The following is a 23,293-nucleotide window of genomic DNA, read 5'->3' as shown; positions in this document are numbered from 1 at the left end:
TGTTATCAATTTGGTCATATCTGACAATTCCTGACATCAGCATTCAAGTATCTCATTAGAATTTCCACCATTTACCTGGGGTATCTAACCAATCAGCTGCTCTGTGGTCCTGGAGGGGTAGGAAAGGCCTCTGGAACATTTGAGGGATCTCTATGGAGGCAGACAGGGTTTGATGGGCAAGGCACACTTTAGTGTACATTGAAGGCTGTATGACTAATGTGTGGAATGGGACATTTACATAGGAGAGGCAGGCTGAGCTTGCTGCCTCCCAGAGGTATGTATGGCTGGCCCAGCACTGTGTCTGCTGCCTGTCCTTAGGGCTCCCTCTGCCACTTCATTTCCATGCTCCATTTTAGATCAAGGCTTCTCTAATATTTCTACATTATCCAAGGAAGCAATCTAAGATTGGAATTTGATCCACTTTGAAGAGACGTGCCATCACGCACACACCCTCTCCCCATGGTTTTTAAGGGTATTTTTTTGTTGTCTACCTGTGATGAGAGTCAGCGTTTCAGTAATTGCTGTTACAGGTAAATACTTAAAAATAATAATGAAATAAAAACCACTGCAATATAGAATTAAATGTTTTCATTTCTAGTCTGAATTTAAGATGACACATCCCTGCACTGACTTTTCCATGTTTTCTCTCTCCTCATTGTCACCTGTGACAAATTTCCCCAACAAAACAAAAATGATTTACTTCGCACAAGAAGACAATCACATTGCACTGGAAATGGAAAATTAGGCAGAACAACAGTAGGTATTTATACACATCTTGTGACTACTATAACTCATTCTGCGGGAAGTAATTATTACCGACAAACCTTCTCAGCTTGAACATTATTAGTGCGCATTAACTAGCACTCCCCTTTGTAATTGTACATGGCAAAAGCAGCAGGTTGGAGGGTAAATTAGTGGAGGGGAGAGCTGAAAGGAGAGACAGAAAGGACTGGAAAGTTAATCTCAGACAGAAGATGGAGAACCAGAGGGTACAGACAACAAGAGGAAGGAGTACTGGGGGAGCAATGGATGTGAATATGATAAACAGCAACATGGTTGAAGGTGCGTGTTTTGTAGGCTGTCTCCCTTTGGACCCGTTCTCTCCTCCATACCATATTGCTGTTGCTTTAATTAGGTGTGCGTGAAGTCTTTGTTGCAGGTACTGTGTCTATGACTATGAATGTGTGTTTATAAAGGTCTTTTTGGGGGAGAGTAAAATGGATGAGGAGAGATATGTAATGAGAGTTCGCCTGTGTCTCCAACACCCACCCGTTAGCAGGCCCATATCCTGCCATCCTCATGTCTCGAAAAGAAGAGATTTTACACTGCTTTCCTTCACCCCAAACTGCTTTATGTCCTGGAAGTCTTAAGAACAGAGTTACCTTACAGAGAGGAAGGGAATTGCTTTCTAAGAGAATAAAATGGGCAGTTTTTTTTTTTTCAGTTTTTTGGATTTACCAATACATGTCATGTAAATGAGGATGGTGTAATTTCAGTTGTCCCTGGGGCTTAGATTGTGTTAGAAAAACTGCATCTATAAGAAAGACAGAGGGATAATATTTATGCAGGCAAATTCAAAGTACTTTAGTCTATTGTGACTGTGGACCAATGAGAATAGGGATTTCTGTCTGCATTTGTCTTCATATCTTTTATTTTATGTCACTGTTTTGTCAGTGTGGATTACTTTTTAATGAGTGTTTCATTTAGTTATACCATATAAGACTTTTTTTTTCTGTACGCAGTGCTGGAGAAATATTGAGGACTAACAGTTAAGGCTAATAAATGGGGACATGAAGTATCTGAACCTTCAGTATTTTCTCTGCCAGTGATCTTTAACAAACATGTCAGAGAAACCTTATTCATTCATTCATTTCTTTAAATCCGAATCTATACGAAGTGATCAAGTGATTAACAGATCACTCTCACTGGCAGTGTCCTACACTCACACAGGGTAATAAAAGCAAAAATTTAGAAACCCCTAAAAATTAAAAAAAACAAAAAATCCGCACAGAACAATATGATTGAAATTTTATATCTTCTTGAGATCTACACTTCATTTAGATGTCACAGTTGCAGATACACACATGACCTGGCAATGTAGGACAATGGGGGAAATATTAAAATGCTGCAGACCTCTTCTGACTGAAACCCTACAGTCCTGTACAAGCCACAGAAATGAGTTTTAGAGCCTTTTTCTGATATGACTATGCTGTGAGGGTAAAATGAAAAAAAAAATTAAATAACCTAAGCATTGATAGTGGAGTGTGCATGTAAATATACCACAGTCTAGTAGCAACACTTGCTCAGCCAGTCAACCATTCAAGGCATGTGCTGGAAAGAGCAGAGACACAATAAGAAAAAAAAAGGATTACATTTGTAATCTTCATCTAAAAAAAATAAAAATAAAAATACTTTTAAACAGGGACAGCACGGTGGAAGAGTGGTCTGGTTCACACCCGTCAGGGACCTTTCTGTGTGAAGTTTGCATATTGCATGTGCTTAAACAGGACTATAAGATTTTTAAAAATCTTTTACAGATAAGGGCAATCGTGCGCACACGTGCTGCAATGTCCAAATCCTCATTAAGCACTCACAGTAGCTCCTGAAGACTTTTAATGAGTCAATATTAGCAGGCCGAAACACACAAGGAGGGTGCCAGGGAGGCGTGCAGTCAGCGATCTTTAGCTTAGTACCCTCCAGATGGTGGAGGTGAGGATTGACGTCCACAAGAACTCACAGGCCCAAATAGCTCTACTGTGGAGCTCTTCAAGTTCCTAGGGGACCACCATCTGCAACACCATTAAACTAGGATGCAAACATCTTCAGTGTAATTAATAAAGCCCAACACAGGATGTTCTCCCTACTGTATATGTACTAGGGCTAACACATCAGCATGTCTCTGCTGAGTGTGGTCTGACTGCACCAACAGTCATGCCTCTGCCTTTTCTCAACACTGCAGGATATCATTTTGAGAATTCAGGAGGTAGTGTGTTTCCATTCACCCTCCATCAAAAACCTTTAGCATCGCAGAGCAAAGAAAGGGGCAAAGAAAAGATGGCAGCAGCCCTTTTACTGGCCAGACAAGCACCTGTTTGACATCTTACCCTCTGAAAGACAGTTCTGGTGTGTCAGTGCAGCACCAGCAACCACAACAGTTTTTCCCAACAGCAATCCCCATCTGCCCTTCTCAGTCCCCCAACATCACACACACCAAAGCATTGTCCCATAAGTAAAGGCATGCACATGGCACAATGACACAAAGCAATCACTGGTCACTCATCAGTCTTCCATTAATTTAGGTACAGCGAGTGTGACCATGTGGACGGGAATGAAGAGACAGCATAGTTTGCACTCTGTCTTGCAACACAAAGTTTCAACCAGGACAAATTCCTTATGAAACCATCCTGCTTGCTCAGAATGATTGAAATTTTGATGGGGGAAGAAACGCACAAAGCTCTGGTCATTAGCAAGACTTGACAAAAACAAGAGTGTGTTTCGTTACTTTTTTCATGAGAAACTTTGCCATGAGAAAGACTGGCCACATCCTCTTGTCTGCTTGAATTCCCAGAGTAGATCTGTCTTTTCATCTCAGTCCTCTTCCACATTCATGTCGCCTCTCTTCAGTCACAGGCCTGCTTCTTGTCAATGCAGTGTTCACAGCATGCAGCGCCGAGCAACATCAGGTTAATTTAGTACAGGGCGGAGAAGTGGATACATTCTTTCTCAAGGCAAGAAAAACAACTTATGGAATTCCGGCTTGGAAACAACAAATTGATCAATTTAATTATGTATCCACATATAATGATATTAACTTAGTTAATTTAACAATTAAGACAATTATATTTTTAGTGAGCTTGATTGCAGTAAAAAAGTGCTTGTTGACTACAAATGCAACTTTGTGTCACAATTAGGAATATGTCTACTCCAGAATTATAATAAAAAATAATTATATTGTGATATTCTCTCACATGCCACTGTAGATTAGATGAAAAGCTATAGGAAGTAAACGCTTACAAACATAACATTTACACCACTAGAGGCTTAAAGAGCGTGGAATGTCGAGTCTTGCGCATGGGTGACACGGGGCGATGCTTGGCAGAGAGGGAGCAGGAGTGTGGGTGAAGCCTCCTTGACCCTGGATAACACAGCGGGTGTGAATAGGTGGGGGTAAGGGTGGCCTTTTTGGGGCGCTAAGTGCTCTGCTTGTCCAGCCCTGGCAGCTGAACTGGCAGGGGCTTCACCCCAAGGTTGGAGGGCTCAGCATTGAACACTGGCTCTGGATAGGGGTTCTGGGATGCATTCTGACTGAGCATGTGTGCTTTTATAAGTAGGTGTGTTTGTTTGGTTGTACAAGCGCATAAGAACACATGCTCATATGTGACTTTGCTGTCTGTATGGTTGTGCCTCATGGTGTTTAGCCTCTAAATGATGAACACCTTGGTAGTACCAGTTGACAGATGGGGACCCCCGGCCCTTTCTTAGAGTGGGGTAACTCGCAGATGAATGTTTCAAAAAAGGCTCGACAGGCTCTACACCGTCGCATCCGCGGGGCACTCTAACCTCTCTGTCGTCTTTGAGAGCCCCTACCAACCCTCTGTGGTGGCCTTTCCAGTCGCAGGGACGCATGGTCCCTGCCCCTGGGACCCCGCTTCTCTACCTGGCATGCAGGTGACAAAGAGGGCAGAAGGAGTCAGTGGATACCAGGGTTCACCTGGACAGACACAGAGAGGAATAACACGCCAAGCTACATCGCCCTGCTTCCCAAGCTGACATGGTAAGAGCTGTTCCTGAGAGCCACTTTGACCTGTTTTCCCTTTATGAGAAGACAATAATCCTTGTCTGCTGAAACACATTTGAAGCTGAAGTGTGTAGCACCTTCTGTGCCACATTTCAAATGAATTTTGTCGTAGCAGAGCTACAGTTGAGCAATTTGTCCCTGCTTTGATTCCATCTTTTATTTATTTTTTTGCTCTAAGTCGCGCACTTTTATGCTTCCACCTCACCATAAACACATGTATGACAAGTTTATAATTGTAGCTCCAAATCGGCGTGTTGGTGTGTGCCACATGGAGGCAGAGGAGGCCATAATTGGCATTCCTACCTCTGTGTGCCAGCCGGCTCTCTCTCCTCTCATCAGAGTGAGAGTTGACAAAGAGAGCGCCAAGCGTTTCCAATCCCACATCCCTCACTTTTTTTTTCTTCACGGCCTTCCACGACGAGGAAAAGGCGAGATGTGTGTGTGTGTGTGTGTTTTGGATTAGTGTCTTGCTGCACAATAAATCTTTGTTAAACAAATGCAAAGCAGATGGCACCGTGGTGTCTCCACCGTGAGGAGAGAAAAAAGAGAGAAGGAGAGGGAGAAAAGGAGAAAGAAAGAAAAAAAAAAAAAACACGCCTACTCCTTATTCTCATCCTCCACAGACACACTGATCAAGCTCATTACACAGGCTGTGACTGTGTTGAGCTGCAAAACACTTAATCCTGAAGCAGAAACTAAAGGTGGTGTCTGAGTACTGACGGACACCCAAACACATTCTGTTCATGAGAGTGAACATTTTGTTTATCAGATGGGACTGTCGGATTGCCTGTTGATATTAATAACAGAGCCGACATTTCCTGCCCCAGCGCACATGAAAAAGACATGACCAGGCTAACATGGCATATTAAAGTGAGGTAAGAGAAGGTACAGGACTCTTATGTCTCTACGCTTTCATGTAGAAGTGGCCTTTTCTGCATGAGGCCGGCCACGCTTGGCCCCGGCTGTCACTGATAGTTATGGATCCTTTTCAAGAGCTTGCGTGTTTCCTGACACAAAAGAACGAGGAGACCCTTGGGCGATGTTGTGCACAGGAGCACCGACTGCAAGATGGCCGGAGACAATTGCGTGGTGAGACTGATTTGCTCGTCAGAAAGCGACACGGAGGAGTCCAGTGACCATTGTCCAGATCAGACAAGTCTCACAGACAGCGGGAGGGCTGCTATTGGATTCAGGGCAAATACCACAATTCCTCTGTTTATACTTCTCAATGAGTTATTTATTTTTTGCTCATTATAATATTCAACCTGACATCATGTCCAGTTGGCCCTGTGTAATCCCTGTGAGGAATCATGGGATACACATTTAAAAATAAGAATAACAGAGAGCACAGTCATAATTATGATGATAGGTGACAGTGCTTGTGAGCCAAACATCATTGCAAATGACAGTGGCCTGTGTGTTTATATTTGTACACAGCCACAAAATTCTGCACAAGTGGAAATGTGCTCCTTGGAATTACCACAACACAGATATGAGACTTAGTGTGATTTGAACTATTCTGCTTTGTACATCCATAGTATTTTGACTCCATTGACTGAATTGTGATTAATGAACTTATTATGCAGCATACACCAGGGACCTGATTATTCACATATATTCAAGAAGTAGCCAGTCTAATAGAAAGAGCCATTACCCATGCTGATGAGCCTAACATCAAGGTGCTGTTCTCTTCCTCTCAAAAAGCTGAGACTCATCCACGGCATATATTTTTAGACTTAGTGTCTGACTAGGAGGCCGGATTGAACCGTGTATTTCAGCACTGCAGTTTTAACTCCTTTCATCTCGCCTGAAAATGGAGGGAAAGCATCACTTAACATTGCAGCTTACCACACAATTACCTGAGTACCTGTTCTCACTGCAATTACAAGCCCAAGACAAATAATTAGTCTGACAAATGACTGCTGGGCACATCGCCCTTGTTGTGGTTGAGCTGTGTAATTTGGAGCCCCAGCTCTGAATGCTGGCACTGTGGCGGTAATTAGCGATAGGCGATGTAACTTTACACCCGCCGAGTGTGTATGTGCACAAAATGTGCACGTGTGTGCACACCACTGTGAGATCATGTGTCACAGCGGCCTCGACTGCAATCAGAAACTTCACAACCTGGAGTCTGGGTTACGGAAATCTCAGCATGTCGGCCCTGATCTCCCAGTCAGTGACACAGACAGCAGCAGCCCACCTGCCAGCCTGTCACGTCTCCCCAGCGAGGGGCTGCCTCCATATTGTCAATGCCACAGATTGAACGACAATCTTTTTTTTTTTTTTTAACCATTCTCCCTTCACTCCATCTGCCATCATCTGTGGTCTGACGGCACATCGCCAAGTGTATCTGCCTTTTCCTACTTTCCTTCCTTCATTCACTCAGTCCTGGTTGTCACAGCTGACAGTGGCTTGTCAAATGTTCCTGCAGCTGCAGGTTCATCCATCATTAAATGGCCGAAGAGAATTGAAATAATCTCTATCAGAGCCCTCAGGTGGTGTTGACGGCTTTGGAGATGAGGGTCTGTAAGACTACAAGGTCTTGCTTGTAGGAGGCATCATTACTTCCACATCTGTCAGATTTGAGTAAAATGTTATATGGTAAGAGGAGAAGAAGACGACTCGTGCTAGCAAATGCTGGATGATAGAGTAAAGTCATAAAAGTAATTTGAACTGTCTGCTGCAATATGTCAAACCTTGCTTTTTTTTCTTACAGAACTGTACAGTCATGTCTTCGCAATATATGCATCCGCATGCACATATGGCTCAGCTCTTTTATTATAAATATACACAAACAAAACTGCCGCTCACACACACACACATGTTTTTGGGCTCCCGCGGGGCCTCTTTAAGAACACTGGTTCTAAGAAGTAAATGGATCACAGGTGTTTTCTTTCATGAAGGGAGGAGATTTTGCAGGAAAGGAGACCTGACCTCTATGGGGATTAAGTGTAGGTAAATCTGGGGCGTGTTCCCTGCCTTGTCTCACACAGCCTGGGAGGCCACGTCTGAGCCCCCTTTGTGAGTCACTGGAGGCCCTGGAGCTGAGAGCATACACCAGGCATGCAGACCTACCACCCTGGAGGCCAGGACACACACACACACAGTAGCCACTCATGCACGGTCATACACACAAACTGTAGCACAGGTGTGGAGCCTAGCAAAACAAAAATATTCCTAATTAGGTTATTTTTTAATCTATGGAGGCAAAGAGCCTAATTACTACAAGGTGTAAATACAGATGTTTCCATATTTATCGCTCAAGAACAACAGGATACTAAGGTAAAACAAAAGGGGAGGATCAGGGAAATGTTAAACACAACACAGAAAAAAAAACAATGAGAATTAACAAACAAAGCTCTGTTATTCTTATCGTGCTATCTGATCAATCTATTTTTGTTCCTCAACAGCTCTAATCTCTCTCCCACTCCCTCCCGTGTTGTGCCGAGAAACATTTTTGCACTTCAGAGATAAAAATCACAGTCTTCTCATCCACTCCTCTTCTTTTGTCTCCATTTCACACAACAAAGAGATAACACACCCACGTGTGACAAGTCCACCCACATCCATCAAACTTCGCTCAAATCCGCCAGCAACAGAAAACAAAGGGATGACTCTTTCATCAGAGAGTGGGCCAGAGAGCATCGATTGCTCTCAGACAGGCTAAACAGTGAGAGACTCAGAGGTATAGAATGGAAATGTACAGACCCGTTATGCATTTTAGATTGACTTAACTCACTTATTTGCACCAACTTTAGCAGCTGTTTTATATTAGGCTCAATATTTTATCACTGTGTAATTCTACAGCGGTAAACTTATTCTCTATCATCATTTATAAGAAGTATTACACTGCACTTCAAAAAGATCACTTCAATCAAACATTATGGCCTGTGTCCAATACTGAGATGTCTTTTTCCTGGGAATTTTTGGTGGATATATTTTGTGTTTTAGTAGGTGGAGCTCATGTCACTATCTGATCAGTCACAGCTGCTATAGCTGTTTACTACCCTGCTCTTCTTCTGTTTCAATTCCACAGTCATCTATAACAAACCACTGTTGATACAGCCATAAATGTAAAACAGACAACCCCCTGCTTGCACTAGAGAATTTTTCCAAAGAAATTCTGAAGTGACAGCAGGCATTTATCACAGGAAATGTCAAAGCGTTCATAAATTGGACATTAAATGATGGATTTATTGACAGTAGGAAAGCTGACATATTTGTTATGAAAATGTAGCTAATTACAACAGATTGCTGATCATAGCTGATTCAGTGGCACAGCTCTCTAGTAGAAAATTTTCCTTATGCAAACTATCTCATCCTGTGGATTATTCAGAGCAGTAGCTGTGAACCTACACATTCCTGCACATAAAATTAGCTTTATTTTTCTTTCCGTTTTTTACTGTTTGCTTTTACTGATAATTCTACATATAACAATATTTGAAGGATTTTAAATTTTGAGTTGAAATGACCACGGCACTCGGATCTACAGTATGCAACCGTATGTTAATTATGCCAATGAAAACTACAACAAAAATATTTTAATTGATGACCTATTTTGTGATAAATCTTATTTGACATTACTGGTTCTTCAAAGAAACAGATTTATGTACCAGGTTACCTTTAAAGTTTTTAAAGGTAATGTTTTACTGATCTCAGCACTGCAAACAAAACCCGACTTGACTTTCACCGTAGTGGGGTGGAGGTAGAAATCTAATCTAATAATGTAATCTAACAAATGTATCATGTACTTGAAAACCCAACCCAAAACTGTCCACTTGGACAGACAGCGATTGCTAGATGAGAAAGACATTTCTCTATAATTTGGGGGGGCTAACCATTTAACATTAGCTAAAACGCTCCACTATCACAAGTAAAAAAAACCCAGCCAGACAGACACTACCACTTTTCTCTTCCTGTACAAATATGTCATAGTTTTATTTCTGTAAAAATAGCCTTGCTATTACATAAATCTCACAGTTAAGGGGCAAGTGACGTGGCCAATGAAACAAAGACACTAATATTCTATAACAGATGAGGCACCACCAAATGTGATACAACAGAAGAGAAGAAGGAAAAAGGTCAAGGTAAACTGGACCAGAGATTTAAAATGTTCATCACAATCACAGCTTGCCATCAGCTATTAAGCGTCCGGCTGTCGACAGCCACACAAATCCAGACCTGACTGCCTCTCACAAAACCTCCTTATCTCACCTGTCCACCTGTCCCGCTCACTCGTCCATCTTCCACCCGCCGACTGCCGTGATTGCATCTTTAGTGTTACTACCCATGCGACAGCTCTGCTGCAAAAGCAACATAAAGTCCACCATTTAAAAAAAGTGTATTTATTATTTTTGAGACACAAGGAGACAGCAAAGAGGATTGCCTCTTCCTTTGGCCATGTAAGGGTAGAGTGATGGAGATGATGGTTAAATCCACAGTTTATCAGCAGTCTGGTGCAGAAGAGACCTGCCTTAACCTGAGTTCATTCACGTCTTCATTTGAGGATTTGAAATGCAATTGCATTTTGTCTGGCAGGCATATGTTATGTTAAATGTTAATGTAAAGTTTTTCTATTAAAATTCATTTTTAAAGTTAACAGAAAGATCAGACCAGACTGATGAATACTTCATTAGCTGTAGGAAATGTTTCATATACAGTGCAAACATATTTAGTAATAGAGGGAGTACTGTACTATTCACTTAAATAAAAGTATCAATCAAACAATATCCAAATATTTTTTAAAAGGCTTGCATTTAAAATGTAACTTTAGTAAAAGATGCAGTAACAACAAAATGTATTTTTGAAGGATCAGTTATTGTACTTTACTGCACAGATTGGTTTCTAGTTACATACTACGGTATAGAGTGGGCATTTTAAGAAAGCATTCAATGTTGTACACTGATCATAAATTTTGTATGTAAAATCAAAATCTGTGCTACTTATAGCCGTGAAATAAATGTAGTTAAGTATTAGAAAGTATTACCAAATACATTCCTGGAATATCGGTGCCATGCAAGCATATGTGAAAATCAATACAAATACTAGACCGGTCCTATTGTATCTAAACGCTAATGTCTTGTGTTAACCATAAGTGGTCAACAGTGAATTTCCTGTGTAATAATACAAAGCTTCTCTTTGCACAGAACAATAGTTCAGTGCACTTAAACGCTTCAATGTGTGTTTCCTCTTAGTAAAACTGGCTATATCTGTGCTGTCTTGTTTGGTGCCGGAGGCATAAAGGGCTCTGAAGTCAACGGGTGTCGTGCTACTTCCACCAGGCAGCCACCCGTCTCTGAAGCCAACATGCGTCACACTTATTGACGGACTAAGTTCCACGTGTTTCTGTAGACAGCCCTGTCCGCCCGCGATTCCCCTTCGCTGCGCTGAGATCCATCCCTACAGAACGAGGTCAAGCCTGCATAATGACCCTAACAAGTCAAGATTCACTGGATTAGACTATTTCAAACAGTTTGCAGAGCTACCGTTTTGACAACAAATATCCCCGAGCCAGAGAGTGATGGTCATTCCCTGGCTGCTTCTGACACTGCAAAAACAATGTGTTGATTTGGATTTCACGTTCAGCCTCTCGTCGCGTCCACATGGCTTAGGCAGAAATATATGTCATTCCAGGGGTTAGGCTAATTTCAGCCAGGCCATTTTAGATGATGTCAGTGGGTGCAGGAGAAAATGGAGCTGACCTCTCATGCCCCATGCTGCTATGCTGTGTTAGACTTCCTGCTCACCAAATTTGGTAAATCTGCCGCGTTTATTTCCCCCAGTGTCCACTTCATTACGGTGCATCTCAGATATGCACCGTCCCATGACAGAACGCCGGCCTCCTTTCCTCCTCCACAAGCAGAGCAATGCCATTCTGCTCTTTTAATGCAAAGCAGTAGGAGGCAATGTAAGTGTTAAGTTCAGAAATAAAACACATTGCTCCTTCTGTCAGTCTTCTCTTCATGAAGCATTTGGTGAATATGTCGTTCTAATCTGCTTGTCTTTGGCTGTAATTATCAACCCTATACTATACCCAGGCCTCTGCCTCTCTCTTCTTACATTGTGTCTCTTTTGTGTTTCGCTTTTCTCATCTGTTTTTTTGTTCCCCTTTCTGTCTTTTGATTCAAGCGGATTGAAGAAGAACAGGCCTGATTGTCTCGCCTGAGGTAAGATTTCATAGGTTTACATATCAAAGTCTATAAATAGATAAGAGCTTTTGAAAGGGAAAGTGAGCAGAGAGAGGAAAGTGTGTGTATGTATGTGTGTTGATTTGTGCTTGCAAATTTGTTTGTATGTCTCTATGTGTATGTAGTGTGTGTGTGTGTGTGTGTGTGTGGAGAAAGAGAGAGAGGCTTTCCCACTTGCATACACAGCGAAAAGAGCCTCCACCAAAACAAAAGGGATTATGGCGTTTCAAGGGTGTTGTGTTTGCTGTGTTTATTCACATAGCTCATGGGGCTGCGCAGGACCGGCAATGAATGTCAATGTCAGGGAGAGAAAATGCTGCAACATAAGATAAATATGATGAACAATAAACACAGATTAAGGCTGAATATGTCACGCTACATCACACGCAGATCCCGAGTCTCATGACATTAAGTAACCCTTGAAAGTGTTGACATGATCACGTTAAAAACGATGATGGTTGTTTGCCTCGAGTGCACTGCCACAGACAAGACGTTATTCATATGGGTAGTTCGGCAAATTCATGTGTCACACCTGCTTAATCCAGTCTTGGAAGTAGCAGTGGTGGTTTAACAGGGAGTGGACCATATTAACAACGATCCTAGAGGAGTGCAGAGATGAATGCATCAAGTACTGTACGTGATGGAGGTGCTTTGAATAAATTAATTAGGCTGGAGTGTGTATTCTGCAGCAGGTGCAGTCTGTATTGCAGGTGCAGCAATACTCACTATTATTGCACAAGAAGTACAATATCTACGTAATCAAAATGATGCCTCAGCAAACACACATTTTTCCATAGAAGAAAAAAAAAAGTTGAGCACAGAGCGGCATCTGAAAGATAAAGCCTAATGTGCACAATATTGCAACGTGTTAGTTAACAACTGTATCCTTAACTTTAAGTTAACCGATTGCTTTTCCTTTCCCCTTTTTTGTATTTCCACATCTAATTACACTTTCATTCATCAAAGTTGATTAATAGGTCCTGTGGCACGCCTGCCTCATTTTACTCTCAATTAAGCTGGTTGATGCATGTTCTCATCAAGCAAGATGCATTGGCCTGGTTTACTTGAGGCGCTATTAGTGGACACTGTAATTAGTATCCCAGCACATAGAACTTCCCCCACCTCCTGAGCCCCTCTCCCCGAGCTGCCATCCCTGGCCTCTTTTAATGCCTTCCAAATAATGAAGATAACAGAATAGATGAGGAACAAGCAGTCCGGCCCACGTTAATCATCTTCTTCTCTGCATTTTTCCTCTTCTTTTTTTTTCTTTTCTAGTGGGAGAATTATGGCTTGTAAAATCACCAAACACCCAATGTCTTGACAGAGACTCTTTTGTGTGCCAACCACTCCGGCTCCTCCCCGCATTTTCTTTATCAGTGAGGAGATGTATGTCTTTATCACATTTCACACTCAAAAGGGAACAGCCAGCCTGATATGTTTGCCAGTTACTAAATATGGGGCTTTATCGAAAATATCAGCTTAAGTTGTGCACATTAGCCCTCGCGCTCTTTGAGAAGCCACTTTAAAAGAGGGCTGATTACACGCTTGTTGCTGTCGTGATACCAGCTTCAGCGCTGGAGCCCTTTTTTCTTGCTCAGCCAGCTTTCCCAGAGCGCTCTTCTGCCTCTGATTCCCTGCACTTCAAGAGATCACTCTGAGGAGGGCTCTGGGGGCCACAGCAAAGAGCCCGGCTGGGCAGACAGAGGATGGGTGAACGATGGAAAGAGATAGAGAGAGAGTTGGAGAACGATGGAGAGAGAGGCAGCAGGGGTAATAAAGCCGAGGAACAGAAAGAAAAGCAGCTACACTGCTGCCATGTGCCTGCTCTTTGTGCTTTTGACGCTGCTGCAGTGGCCACGTCTCGTCCCCATGTCTGCGTGGAAGGCTCCCATGGGCCCCTGCTCCAAGCTTGTAAGTGCTAATTGGGCCTGTTAGGGTCAGCAATTAGCCGGCTGCTATTGAAGGATCGTGACAGCCAGGCCTTTCAGAGCCCCGTCATTCTTTTAGGGAAAAGAGAGAAAGAGTAGAACATGGACAAGGCTGACGCTCAGACAACTAACAGACACAGCAGAGGAAGATGAACCAACAGGATATCCCACAGTGCAGTGTGCTGAGGAGAAGGGGGAAGGGACACTATGAGGCAACATGGCTTTTATTGACTTCAGTCAGAACTAAAAGGACTGATGCAACTCTCTCCTGCTAGAAATAATGCATCAACTAGCACTTTTCTCTTCCTGTACAAAATGAATAAAGTCTGGAACTGAAATTCTCTTTTAGTGTGATCGGGTGCAGTTTGACTCGCTCTGGGTACTGTGTTTGGTGTCTGCCTCTTAGTGCAGTTACTCAGCTACTACAGATATTGCTCTTTGCTTCATTGTGTGATGTAGATAAGGTTATTTAGGAGAAGTGGTCAATGTTTTTATACTAAAAATAGAAATTATGTTTTTTTGACAGGCTTCGGGCAGTTTTCTATTAACCTATTCTCTGTTAGCACCACAATTTTGTCATCAACTTGCAGACTTTTTTCAGCAGAAATCAAAAGCAATGCTTAACACTAGTTAACTGTGGCTGTAATTTTGCCATTAATTTGTTATTTTACTAAATATTAGAATAAAGTTCATTTATAATAATTACCCATCTGCTGTACTGAAGTGCTAAAAACTGTTTCAAATTGAGAAGTATATAAGGGAAAACGATTTCTCTCTGCATATGACTACCTGTAACCAGCATCACAGGTGTAACTGGCTGTCAGATGTTAGCGCCAGGCGGTAAAACACCCAACAATCACTGCAGCCAAGCAGACACTGACGAGGCTCCCTAATGAATATGACAGGGGGTCATTAGCAGATTTGGCCTTGTGCAACCGCAGCTGTCTCTTATTGCAAGGCCTTTGTGTTTGTGTGGGTGTGTTTGAGACTTAGGAGGGAGCATCTGCTGAAGGGTTAGAACCTCAGCAGCAGTGTGGCAGAACATACAAGTCATGGAGGTTTCATTTTCCTCATTTGTTTGAACAATACACATTAATCATTAAGCAATAATAAGCGTAGCATTCCTGTAAATGTACCAGTGTCCATTATTTAGGGACCAGTGAGGAGGCAACTTAAGAAGTACAGCCACAGGACAATAAGACACACGAATGACGACAAAGACAGTGTACAAATAATGCAGGGCAACAGGAAGCAACAATACATCCACAATTTAGCATAAAAATCCATGCAATGCAGTATGAAGCAACAGAACACAAATGAGCATGAATGAATAATATTAACTATATTTTGTGCACATTAGCCATGCAGACCAGCATTGGGCATCAAAGCAGATAAAAAAAAACTGTTAACAACCTTAATCTTAATGACATGGTAATAGAAAGGGTTTAAAAGTTGGCTGTAGTTTGAGGGTTTTGAAAACACACAACAGTCCAACAGTTGTAAGTACAAAATCACAAAACTCATGATTTATAGGTCACTCTGAAAATCTGCTCTATATGTTTTACCCAGCAATAATAGTAATAATGATCTAGCAGGATTGACTTAATAAATACAGTGGGTACGGAAAGTATTCAGACCCCTTTAAATTTTTCACTCTTTGTGTCATTGCAGCCATTTGCCAAAATCAAAAAAGTTCATTTTATTTCTCATTAATGTACACTCAGCACCCCATCTTGACAGAAAAAAACAGAAATGTAGAAATTTTTGCAAATTTATTAAAAAAGAAAAACTGAAATATCACATGGTCATAAGTATTCAGACCCTGTGCTCAGTATTGAGTAGAAGCACCCCTTTGAGCTAGTACAGCCATGAGTCTTCTTGGGAATGATGCAACAAGTTTTTCACACCTGGATTTGGGGATCCTCTGCCATTCTTCCTTGCAGATCCTCTCCAGTTCTGTCAGGTTGGATGGTGAACGTTGGTGGACAGCCATTTTCAGGTCTCTCCAGAGATGCTCAATTGGGTTTAGGTCAGGGCTCTGGCTGGGCCAGTCAAGAACGGTCACAGAGTTGTTCCGAAGCCCCTCCTTTGTTATTTTAGCTGTGTGCTTAGGGTCATTGTCCTGTTGAAAGGTGAACCTTCGGCCCAGTCTGAGGTCCTGAGCACTCTGGAAGAGGTTTTCTTCCAGGATATCTCTGTACTTGGCCACATTCATCTTTCCTTCAATTGCAACCAGTCGTCCTGTCCCTGCAGCTGAAAAACACCCCCACAACATGATGCTCCCACCACCATGTTTCACTGTAGGGATTGTATTGGGCAGGTGATGAGCAGTGCCTGGTTTTCTCCACACATACCGCTTAGAATTAACGCCAAAAAGTTCAATCTTGGTCTCATCAGACCAGAGAATCTTATTTCTCATAGTCTGGGAGTCCTTCATGTGTCTTTTGGCAAACTTTGTGCAGGCTTTCATGTGTCTTGCACCGAGGAGAGGCTTCCGTCGGGCCACTCTGCCATAAAGCCCCGACTGGTGGAGGGCTGCAGTGATAGTTGACTTTGTGGAACTTTCTCCCATCTCCCTACTGCATCTCTGGAGCTCAGCCACAGTGATCTTTGGGTTCTTCTTTACCTCTCTCACCAAGGCTCTTCTCCCACGATTGCTCAGTTTGGCTGGACGGCCAGGTCTAGGAAGAGTTCTGGTCGTCCCAAACTTTTTCCATTTGAGGATTATGGAGGCCACTGTGCTCTTAGGAACCTTGAGTGCTGCAGAAATTCTTTTGTAACCCTGGCCAGATCTGTGCCTTGCCACAGTTCTGTCTCTGAGCTCCTTGGGCAGTTCCTTCGACCTCATGATTCTCATTTGCTCTGACATGCACTGTGAGCTGTAAGGTCTTATATAGACAGGTGTGTGCCTTTCCTAATCAAGTCCAATCAGTTTAATTAAACACAGCTGGACTCCAATGAAGGAGCAGAACCATCTCAAGGAGGATCAGAAGAAATGGACAGCATGTGAGTTAAATATGAGTGTCACTGCAAAGGGTCTGAATACTTATGACCATGTGATATTTCAGTTTTTCTTTTTAAATAAATGTGCAAAAATTTCTACATTTCTGTTTTTTTCTGTCAAGATGGGGTGCTGAGTGTACATTAATGAGAAATAAAATGAACTTTTTTGATTTTGGCAAATGGCTGCAATGACACAACGAATTAAAAATTTAAAGGGGTCTGAATACTTTCCGTACCCACTGTATGTAATCAATCTGCATTACATCTGTCATACTGGAGATACACACACTGAAACTGCACTCTGATTTTAATAAGAGTCCAATTAAGTCATATTAATGAATCGGGTTATCCCCACCATGCACTTACCACAGAAGAATAACATTAAAATAATGTCATTTTCTAAAAGCAATAAGCCACTCAACACAGTGCTTCACAGTGATTCTATAACAGCTTAGAGGCTTTAACAGTGCTTTGCATCACGCCTAACAGTGCCTCTCAGATGCTCTAAATTCACTGTAAAGCGTTGCCTCTCATCGCTTATAGCTTACATCAAATAGGACCTTTTACCACAAACACAAAACAAGGAGCAATATAGTACAGAAGGTAGAGGAAAACCAACAAGGTTACAGTATATTCATCTCAGAAGAGGCCCTCAACTTATGTTTTCCCTCTATATTATGAACAAGTTGAAAGGTTTATCAGAACACACACCAGTGTTAAGGAGCAGGGAAGTGGGTGAAAAAGTTTCATCCTGACGTTGTCATAGCAACACTGTCATTGTTTTCTTTATGCCTTTGATTTTATTTTATCATTGAGTGAGGAGAAGTTACTTTCTGTGTGTGTGTGTGTGTGTGTGTGTGTGCATGTGTGTGACGGGTGGGGACTTGTGCTGTGAGAGTGATGGGTTAGGCAAGATGACAGGCTGGCACAAGGGGCAAGCAGGACGGCGACTGAACATGCTCGGATCTGGGGAGAGGTGTCAGTCCTGCAGCCAGCCAAGCAGAAACACACAGGAGCACTTAGGAAAAGGTGATTCAAAGAGGAAACAAACAGAAGCTCCACTATAGATATTCCTAACACCTGAAGGAAGTGAATAAAGACAGAGAAGGTGTTTTCTTCTGTAAAATAATACAATTATACATATTTGGCTGTATTTTCATGTTGTGTCTATTTCACTAGACAATTAATAGATTCTAAATCTATTTGCCATGAACTCAGGAGATTTAATGTTTCGATGGCATCCAGATACCAGATACTTCTTGGAATGTTCGTTTGATCTTTGTCCTACGTAAGCATGATGAAAACAAGACTGCATTTGCTTTGACTGAGGCCATCGTCTTGTTAAATGTTATCTCCATCCACAAAGAGTAAAAAGAAGACATACCAGCTGTTCAAATTCATAGGTGATGAATCGTGCTGTGGGCTTCCAGCCATCATTTTTCAAAAAAAAAAAAAAAAAAAGAAGAAGAAAAAGCCCCTCACGGTCACAGTCCATTTTTTACATAAAACAGCATGAGGGGTTTTTAAAGAGAGATGCTCCACTTGTAGTCTCTCTTAGTCATGGCTAAAGAGCGATTTTGCTTCAGCTTCATCGTTTACGTGGAGCAAGGGGGGGAAATTAATCAAAGCTGAAGAGTGATTTTTTTCACGCAGCTCCCTCGGAGAATAAACATCAATAAACATTACTTAATACCCTACAACACAACCCCGCAGGGTCCCATTTAATTTCACTGGAGGAGAACGCCTAAAGTGCTACTGTTTTACACCAAATTACATACTCTGAAAGTTTGAAGAGGCAGCTAGTTCTCCCACCCTTGAGAAATAAATTAAATTAGCTCGATTAAAACTATGTAGAAAAAAATGGCATATAGTAAATGTAGCTATTTGTCCTTAAAAGTTGAGTTTGACACTTCAGTTGTTTTTGCATGGTATAAATTATTGTATTTAAAAAAAAAAATGACCAGAGAAAGTCCAAGTTAGTACTGAGATAAATAACAAAATTATCCATCAAGCTGTGACATACATACTGGTATGCTTTTTTCTCGCTTTTCCAACAGCTGCTCAGTGTTCACATTACTTTGAGCTGTCGCGTACGCCTACTGCACTGTGACAGCCATCACAGCACTTCACATTGTACTTTTCATAACACACTAAGAACCCGCTCGGACTATAAATTAATTACAGTGCAATTACCTGATGCTTTCCTCATGTGATCTCTTTGTTTAAAAATAAGTCATGGAAATGAACATGAGATGTTCTGTTGCATCTATATTTTGTAGAATGCAAACACACTCGCGGACACACGCTTCCACTTAAAGCCCATGGTCGAATTCTGGAGAACAAGTGTCCTTCATTGTCGGGGTGGCATACTCTAGTATGGGCACTTCACATGGCAAGTATGCATTTTGCAGTTAGCCAGGTGTTTAAGTCTATGTGTTTAACACAATTTGACCTCATGTCAAACATGAAAATATCTGACTCTATTCATCATAATTCATTATGGTGCTCAGAGATGTTCCAAAGAAGCCGGTAGACTTGTCAGACTAGAGTGTCATCTTCAAACACTGGCTCCCAGGTTTTCTCCACATGTGAGAAAACCTCTGTTGAAAACTGCCAATCACACCTGTCACAAGCAACTGGCTCATGAGTTATTCTAGCGTGTTCATTTCTCTTTTATCATTTGTTTGTCTAAGTGGAGTAAGTGGCATTTACCTCAGCATCACACAGGAATATCAAATAATTAAAATCACTGTTTATCATGCACAAATAGTCAGAAAAAAAACTAGCAAAGTTCATTTGTACACCACTTTAAAAGGTGATCAGAGAACTTTAGGAACCACTGGTGCTTTTAAATTGATAGTGATGTGATTTCATCACACAGATCAGATGTATTTTCAGTCCAGAGAAATCGATTTGAGCAGGTCTCAGAGTTTCAGCTGCAAATGATATCAGATGTAGAGACTTTGCCAGAGTCCCCGCAGAGTTCCTTTAGGTTGAGTTCCCAAAAAAGCCTCATTATAACAGCGGACAGGGTTTGGTTTGTGTACTGAGTAACACGCTACACTTCCAAACCACAAACTGTGGGCTTTACGATGAAAATAACTGGTCACCTAATGCCAGAAATCATCCCTGCTGTGGTAAGACTACTTTCATCGAAAAACAAGAGAGGGAAGAGTACTACGTGCCTTCCGATCTACCTTCACTAATGAGCTTTAGGAACCTGTGCTGCGGCTTGAGATGTGAGCACCTGATTGGTGTGTTTTTTTTTGCTTTTTTTTGGAAGAGGAACACCTGTCATCCCTGGCTGTCCATCCCTCCATCCGGTCATCACTTCCCAGAAGCGCCCTGAGGGAGGGAGGTCAGTGTGATGAACGAGCAGCACTGGCGAACACCCAAGGCGGTGATATCTGATCTGCCTCCCACATCCCAGCACAGGCAGAAGGACAATGAAAAAAAAAAAAAAAAACACACACACACAAAATATGTCACATATTATAGGGGGAAAGGGAGAGGGAGAGAGAGAGAGAGAGAGAGAGAGAGAGAGAGAGCAGTGTTTCCTGTTAGACCCACTCCTCCTCCTCTTTCTATTTTGATTTAAGAGCAGAGCAACTTTAGTAGAGATATGGGGGGTGAGAGAAAATAACAAGGCCTACCAAGAGATTAAGCCTTTAGCCACATGGCTGTTATTGGAGAAGATTCTCTATGATCATATCCAGTAAAACGCATTTCAAAAGTTTACATGATCCTGTAGCTATGTGCCCACTGTCATCATACTTGCATTACAGCAGTAAATCTTGTGCTACAAATAGTAGGCCTCGCACCTAAAAATAACTTTGTTATTGTAAATATCTGCTTCTCTATCTACATACTAAATATGAACAAGTATGTACTGTTGTTAAGTTAGAAAGATTTTATTTCATCCCACATACAAAAACGACACGTACTCAGACTTTTCGATAACATCATAGAGGCCACAGACAAATTAGGACAAGTTCAGAAATACTTGTATCAATGATTGAGTCTCGTTTTTCTTCTTTTCTTGTTTACAGAGAATGTCCTTCAAAATGGATCTAAGCAGCTGTGTCAGCAAGCATCCGCCCCACAGAGGGGTCTTTGATGAACACACTGAGTCCCTACAAGCTGTTCGGCTGCTGACCCTGACCTCTGACATCTGTAAAGCCAAAAGAACACACAACGTCCCCGTGGGAATCTGTGTGGTTCTATATGATTTTACTTTGCTTTTCCTGGCCATATTTTGGAATTATTGAAAGTAGCCATAGAACTGGACAAACACACTGCATGTTATTATTGATGTTCTCTACTTTAAGAAGATTGCTAAAAGCTAACCTAACTTTTATATGCTAATCAACAAGTGTAGCAGGACATATCAACACAGTAATTTACTGCTTTGCTGTAACTACCAACAGAAAGTAGTACAAAGTAACTGACTCCATTGTAGGTACAAGTGGAGAAAAAGGTATGTACTGTAGTAACAGGTCACAAAGGGACTGGATTTGGTTTATAAATATTACACTTGGTCTTGTTGGACACGCTTCTTGCTTGTAATTTCAAACTTTAACATTTAAACTGTTTGTTATTTTTTATGATGGATAATATGGATGGTGGATAATATTATTGAGATAATAATATTGAGAGAAACTTGTTAATACAATTGACCCTTTATCCCTAAACACAACAGTAGATCTGTGATAATCTTGCATCCTGAGATTATTTTGTTACACAAGTGCATTGGAGATTCAGAGCTGAAGAATATAGTTCGCTGCCTGAAGAAGTTGAAGATTTGGCCAATTCTGACTCTGAACCTGTGATCTAAAGGTCAAAACGATTCTTCTGTAGTCTCAGTGTAGTGGCTTCTTTTTTTTCTCAAACACATGATTTAATTTGCATCTTATCATTGTCTGTGTTTTAGATAGATGAATAGATTGGTCATTTGTAATTGACTCAGTGTCAATGACCCCTACTCAAAAACCCCATATTCAGATAAACAGACAATAAACATTCATTGCACACTGAGTTTCATTTTCTCCTCTGCAGGGATAGAAAATCAAACAAAATACATGAAATGTATTTTAAATCACTGGAGGATGGTGACAGGATTGTTCACAGCACACACACACATACACACAAAGACAGCACTTCCCTTTTCTTTTTCCCCTCCCTTGTACGTAATCTGCAGAACAATCACACCGAAGCCACACATCACAGTGACAGAGATGCACCTCCTCTCTACCTCTCTGTATCGATCTCCCATCCAATCTAAATGACCCTGTTAACCATTCCCTTAGCCCACCCCACCTCTTCTCTTTACTACCCCTCACCGCTTTGAGCTCTACTTAGCAGCAGCACTAACCCCCCCACATCCACCCCCCACCCGTCACCTTACTCCTTTTAGTTTAAAATGGCCCGGTGTGAAATAACTCACATCACTACAAGAGGGATGAGGTCATTAGAACATGTGACGCCCTCTTGAAACAGCAAGCATGATTGAAAAATCAATTTTGATGCCTGTTTTTTTTTTTCTTCCTGTCTTCCTCTCTGCTCTCCTCTTATGCCGCCCGTGTTTGCATTTTCTCTTAGTAATGTTCTCAATGGCACATTTCCACCATGGAAACATTCAATAAAATTATAATGGAGCAACACTCCTTGTACTTCAAAAGCCTTTATCTCAATCTGCCTCTCCACTGTTTCATCTTTCTGCTCTGATTTCTGGTTTTGAATATGCAGGAAGATGAATTTCTGCCAAAGCAGAAGTTCAGGGTGGGCTCTGGAGTACAAACTAGTCTGTCACACTCAAATAATGTTGTGATAATATGTTATCTTATACATAACACCCCCCCCCCCCCCCCCCCCCCCCCCCCCCCCCCAAAAAAAATTCTCAGTAATATTTCAATCTAACTCATTACTCCGAGCCTCTCGATAAGGCTGTGGTCTTTTGGGACTGCAGCAGTGTCTTTGAGTCATTTCTGAGTTTTTTGATCTTTTTAGCAGATAGCTGCAGGTTAGCTCTTCTGCTCACCTCACATCTCCCATCCATTAAACCGGAGTCATTTCCAAGCATGTTCTTATTAAATGGCTCCTGTGTTCTTTTGGTTGAATATTTTCACGTTAGAAACCCAAGGACAGGGCCTGCTCACGGCGAGAGAGAGAGAGACAGCCAATGTTTTTTTTTTTTTCTTTCTTCTTTACCAGCCGTCAACCTTGTTGGGTTCAGTGTAACTTTCATTAGAGAAGGAGATTTAGTGCACTTGAAAAGACAGATGAAAGAGTTAGAGGCTAATTATCAGGAAATTGAAAAAAGATAGATGTACTGCAGCGACTACAATTAGTGAAGCACAGAATATCAAAGACTTATCAAG

General features: G+C 41.7%; 1 long non-coding RNA gene across 1 annotated transcript; it reads left to right on the top strand.

Annotated features, from left to right (window-relative positions):
* Positions 1–11,924: 11,924 nt before the first annotated feature.
* Positions 11,925–21,917, top strand: LOC113122545 (uncharacterized). Its single transcript, XR_003294868.1, has 3 exons — positions 11,925–11,964; positions 20,200–20,274; positions 20,966–21,917. It is a non-coding gene; the product is annotated as an uncharacterized LOC113122545 (long non-coding RNA).
* The last annotated feature ends 1,376 nt before the right edge of the window (positions 21,918–23,293 follow it).

Source organism: Mastacembelus armatus, chromosome 16, assembly GCF_900324485.2.
Source record: "Mastacembelus armatus chromosome 16, fMasArm1.2, whole genome shotgun sequence".
In the NCBI taxonomy this organism is placed as follows: domain Eukaryota; kingdom Metazoa; phylum Chordata; class Actinopteri; order Synbranchiformes; family Mastacembelidae; genus Mastacembelus; species Mastacembelus armatus.
This window is presented reverse-complemented; position numbering and strand designations above follow the sequence as displayed.